The sequence below is a fragment of the Nicotiana attenuata genome, unplaced genomic scaffold, assembly GCF_001879085.1.
Source record: "Nicotiana attenuata strain UT unplaced genomic scaffold, NIATTr2, whole genome shotgun sequence".
Lineage (NCBI taxonomy): Eukaryota > Viridiplantae > Streptophyta > Magnoliopsida > Solanales > Solanaceae > Nicotiana > Nicotiana attenuata.
Genome location: NW_017670978.1, coordinates 254,115 through 259,542, shown reverse-complemented (window position 1 = coordinate 259,542; position 5,428 = coordinate 254,115). Strand labels below are relative to the sequence as shown.

At 41.9% G+C, this 5,428-nt stretch overlaps 1 long non-coding RNA gene across 1 annotated transcript; it reads left to right on the top strand.

Annotated features, from left to right (window-relative positions):
• Positions 1-1,445: 1,445 nt before the first annotated feature.
• Positions 1,446-3,712, top strand: LOC109244990. The gene is made up of 3 exons (XR_002070765.1): positions 1,446-2,335; positions 3,253-3,415; positions 3,675-3,712. It is a non-coding gene; the product is annotated as an uncharacterized LOC109244990 (long non-coding RNA).
• The last annotated feature ends 1,716 nt before the right edge of the window (positions 3,713-5,428 follow it).

Genomic DNA, 5,428 nt, shown 5'->3' with positions numbered 1-5,428 from the left:
TCATCAAGGTTCGAGCCCGAGGTCGAGCACATCTGACAGAGTTATAACGACTACTTTCAAAATAGGACATAAAAGAGAATATTCTAGCGGATATTCTCTACACTTGTACTGTAATGACCCGGCCGGTCGTTTCGACAGTTATAGCCCCGTTCCCCCATTTCCTAGTCCTTTTGTGTTCTTCAGCTGTATTTTGACTTATCGGGTTAGTTGGTTCGGATCCGGAGTGGTTTTGGAGTGAATTGAGACACTTAGTCTCTTATGAGAAGGTTTGAGTTGGAAGAGTTGACCGGATATTGACTTATGTGTAAAGGACCTCGGATTTGAATTTTGATGGTTCCGTTAGCTCCGTTAGGTGATTTTGGACTAAGGAGCGCGTCCGGAATGTGATTTGGAGGTCCGAAGTAGAATTAGGCTTGAAGTAGCGAAAGTTGGCATTTTGGCAATTTTGGTCGGCGATGGAAATTTTGATGTCGGGATTGGATTGGATTTCTGGAAGTTGGAGTAGGTCCATGGTCTCATTTTCGACTTGTGTACAAAATTTGAGGTCATTTGGACGTGGTTTAGCGGGTTTTGGCATCGGTTGTGGAATTCGGAAGTTTAGAAATTCTTAGGCTTGAATCCAAGTGTAATTTGGTGTTCTGATGTTGTTTTGAGTGATTCAAAGGTTCGACTAAGTTTGTATGTTGATATATGACTTGTTGGTATGCTTGGTTGAGGTCCCGAGGGGCTCGAGGTGATTGCGGATGGCTAACGGGGAGTTTGGAATTTGAAGAATGCAGTTGCAGGTGCGAGGTCACAGGTGCGCTGGGGGAGCCGTAGATGCGTACAAAGAGGACCCGGGCTGGAACCGCAGGTACGTAAGAGAGGTCGCATCTGCGAGCCCGCATATGCGAGGCTGAGTCGCAGATGCGGAATGAGGAGTTTGTCATTTTCCGCAGAAGCGGAGGGAGATGCGCAGGTGCGCAATCGCAGGTGCGCAACCGCATATGCGAGAGGTTGACCGCAGATGCGGAACTTGGTGTATTAAGTGAGTTCCGCACCTGCTATAGACATGTGAGTTTTGACCCTCCCCGAGATTTTGTACATTTTTAGCGTTTAAATAGTTAGTTTAGGTCTAATATCGTTATTTTAACTAGTTTTGACCCTTTTATTTTATTTTATCACAAAAATAAAAACTACAAAAATATTTTCTCTTATTTAGCTAATTGATATTTTATTTAGTTACTTCCAGTTTATCTATCTTTCATAAAATTAAAAAATATACAAAAATAATTTCACTTTTAGTATTTAGTTTTATTCTAGTAATTTATTTTAATTAGGAATGTTTTCACAATTTTATAGTTATTATTTTAGGAATTAATATTTTTTAGTCTAATAGAGTTAAAGGGCCATTTGGCCAAAATTTGACCCAATTAAAATCTAGCCCATAATAACCAAGCCCAATACCCCTAAAACCCTAGAAAGACACTTAAAAACATCCCTAAACCTATCTTCTTCTCTAGACATTAGACCTAACCTTCAGCACCCTACACCTTCACCAACCTAGACACACAAGACTTAACTCTGGGGACAACCTAAAAAAGACCCTAAAAACAAAAAGCAGTCGTTTCTCATCATCTTAAACCAAAAAACCCTAAGGACCCTATCTTCTTCACAAAAAGAAGCAGCCATGAGAGAACCTTAGAACCTAGGATTTACGCCACCAGAACTCGCTCCAGCAGCAACAGCCACCAAACTCGCCGGAAATCCATTCCCTCCAGAACACCGGCGACCCCTTCTTCAAAAATAACACCCCGCTTCGTCTCCTTCACTCGCCGGAACTAACACCGGCAGTCACCAAATCCGGTAGCTCCCTCTCGTTTTCTGGCTGGAGTCGTTCCTTCTTCTTCATGGAGACCTCAAACCCTAGAAGAGACCTAACCCCAAGACTAATTTAGCTGCTCTTCCTCCATCTTGAAGCAGCAGAACAGCCGCCGTTAGAACCAGTGACCACAACAACCGCCTCCCTCACCGGAATCTGGCCACCAGTCGCCACCACCCTTTCCTTAAAACCACCCGCCAGACCTCCTGCTCTAAAAGAGAACTCCAGCCACCGGCGACTATCTTCAGTCCAAAACGAGAGCAGCGACCATTCTATATTTAATCCTTTAATCAAAACATACAAAGATGGATTGGATTTTTCCGCTTCCTGTTGCCATATATTAACATAAGAACAGAAGCTGTGAATCTGAAATTATCCCGTTTTCAAGTGTTTCTGGATCTCATCAGTCCTGCTATTTTGTCTGTCGGTTTTATGTTCAGAGAATTGAAACAATCAATTTACGGCCATACAAAGGTCCAATTCTAAACTCTTGTTCGTCGTTGGATTTCTAAATTGTCTTACTGTTGGTGTTTGACTGAGATGTATGTTTGCCTTTGTGTTGCTCTTATGATTTTAGTAAATTGTTTTTTCTCAGATCAAAGAAGTTAGCCGACCATTTTATTTAGTTGTCCTGCTTATTAGAAGAATTAAAAATTAATTGTTTGAAAATACCATGATTTTGGTGACATCTAAGTTTAGTTATAAGAAACAGTGTGTCGTGGGGTTTGGGAATTAAAAGTGAAAACTGTTTTATTAATTTGACTGCTATTAGCATGCTAGGCCGTCAACACCTGGATAGGCAAACTTTTCGACGCGTAAATAATCATCGGGACTATGGGTACGGTTCCCGTGGCATAGTCATGATACATAAATCCAAATTCGGGTGTGCATTTCATGCGACCCGGCCACAACTTCTAATAATGTTAATAAATTAAACGTGTTATAGATCGTGGGTACGGTTCTCGCGACATGATTCACAATGTGTAGCAAACAAACAAGTGTACGACAATCGTAACTTGTTCCAGAATAATTCCATAAATAATTGAAAGCGGTCAAATGTTATATGTAATTAATCAGATAATTAGGCCAATACTAATAGTTGAGCGACCATGCTAAAACCACGGAACCCGGGAATGCCTAACACCTTCTCCCGGGTTAACAGAATTCCCTACCTGGATTTCTATGTTTTGCGGGCTGTAAAACAGAGTCAAACTTCCTTGATTCGGGATTTTAAACTGGTGACTTGGGACACCATAAATTATCCCAAGTGGCGACTCTGAATTCGAATAAATAATCCCGTTTCGATTATTGTCACTTTAATTGGAAAAACTCCCCTATATCCTTTCGGGGTAGAAAAAGGAGGTGTGTCACCTACGATGGAAATTTTGTAGGTGTGGTGTCGCAGAAGCGGACAAGTGGACCGCAGGTGTGGTTTCACTGGTCGGAAGGTATAAAAAGGGGACTTCATGATTTTTGCTCATTTCCACCATTTTCATTTCGGACTTTGGAGCTTTTGGGGAGATGTTTCAAGGGGATTCGAGGGTATTCACTGAGGTGAGTTGTTTGAGCTCTAATATCATTAGCTGTGGTGTTTTCCCATTGATCGCCCCCTAATTAGTAGGATTTTTGAAGTGAAACCAATTCACTGAGGTAAGTTGTTTGAGCTCTAATTTGTGATTTTTGTCGGATTTCGAGACGTGGGCCCGGGGGCCGGGTTTGAGTGAATTTCGGGATTTGGCCTATAATTTGGTATTTTTCTTGTGGAATCGGTTCCTTTAGCCTATACTGATCGTATTGTATTGCTTATCGCTAGATTCGGGACGTTCGGAGGCCGAGTCGAGAGGCAAGGGCATTGCGGAGTAGAATTTTTGCTCGGTTGAGGTAAGTAACGCTTTCAAACTTGGTTCTGAGGGTTCAAAACCCTAAACTACGTGTTATGTGGTTAGTATTGAGCTTACGCACATGCCAAGTGATGGGCGTGCGGGTGTGCATCGTGAGAATTCCATGGCACCGTTTAATGACTCTTTCTTATTGCTATCTGTGTTTCCACTATGTGATAAAGTAATTGAGCTATAAACATGCTAGATACCATGTTAGGACATGCTAGATACCATGTTAGGGCTTCATGCCAATACTGTTAGGACCCCTAGTGGTCGTTTCTTGCTGTCATTTCACTATTACGTTGTACTCAGTCATATTCATGCATTTCATATCATATCTTAGTCTCTTTTGTTATTATTGGCATAGCATATCGTTGTTTTCGGGCTAGTTCCCATTAAATTGTGAGCCCGTGGGTGAGACTGGGGAGGGATGACTGAGTGAGGCCGAGAGCCTAATTATGAGTGACAGTTATGGGGTCGAGTTGCAGGCCGCAGGAGTTACGTTGATTATGATAGCGCTTGAGCCATAGGAGTCCCTCCAGAGTCTGCACACCCACAGTGGGCGCGGATGATATTATTGAGGAATGGATTTCCCTGACATGGATTTGTCCGAAGTAGTGATATCTTGAGATGGATTTCTCCACAGGGTTGGATTACCCTTGTTCCTCGGTACCCGGTGACTTATAGTCAGTGATGAATATGTCCCGGGATGGATATCCCTGGACGGGATGACCATATACAGTACTGAGTGGTTGAGTATTTATATATGCCTGGAGATGGATTTCTCCACAAGGTTGGATTGCCCTTTTTCCTCGATATTGAGTTACTTACAGTCAGTGTTGTATATATTCCGGGATGGATTTCCCTGGGCCGGATGGACATTTTCAGTACCGAGTGGCTAAGCACTTGAGAGTGGGAGTACACTGTGCATTTCATACAGTCGGTGCATTGGCATGTGGAGGCAATTGAGATATATATTTTAAACTGATCAGATCTGTATTTACCTTATTACTTTGAGTTGTCTATTTAACTGAAAGCATGCCTACATTTTCTTTACGTTGTTTCTATTATATCTGTTGAGGTTGAGTTTGTCACTACCATTCAGTCAATAGTTTGGACTCATTACTTACTGAGTTGGTGTACTCACGTTACTCCCTGCACTTTTGTGCAGATCCAGGCACTTTTAGACCCAGTGGCGGTTGTTGATCGCGGCTTCAAACTTAGGAGATTATTGAGGTACCTGCACGACGTTCGTGGGACTTGGCTCTCCTTCTTATTCCAATTTTATTTCAATTGTTTCTTTAGACATTGTAATAGACTATGTATTTTTCCTAGATACTCATACACTCAGTGACACCCTGGTTTTGGGCTGGATTTTATCTTATCTTCGAATTTCTTATGTTCAAACAGTTTCTTACAATGTTAAAATCTTCCGTTAAATGTTTTCAAATTTATTGTTGTTGCGTTTGTTTTATTGAGTTGAGGCTGGCCTAGTTCAACAATAGGCGCCATCATGACGGTTAAGTTTTGGGTCATGACAAGTTGGTATCAGAGCCTAGGTTACATAGGTCTCACGAGTCATGAGTAGGTTTAGTAGAGTCTTGCAGATTGGTACAGAGATGTCTGTACTTATCTTCGAGAGGATGCAGAACCCTTTGGAAACTTCACATTCTTGAATCCTTATCGT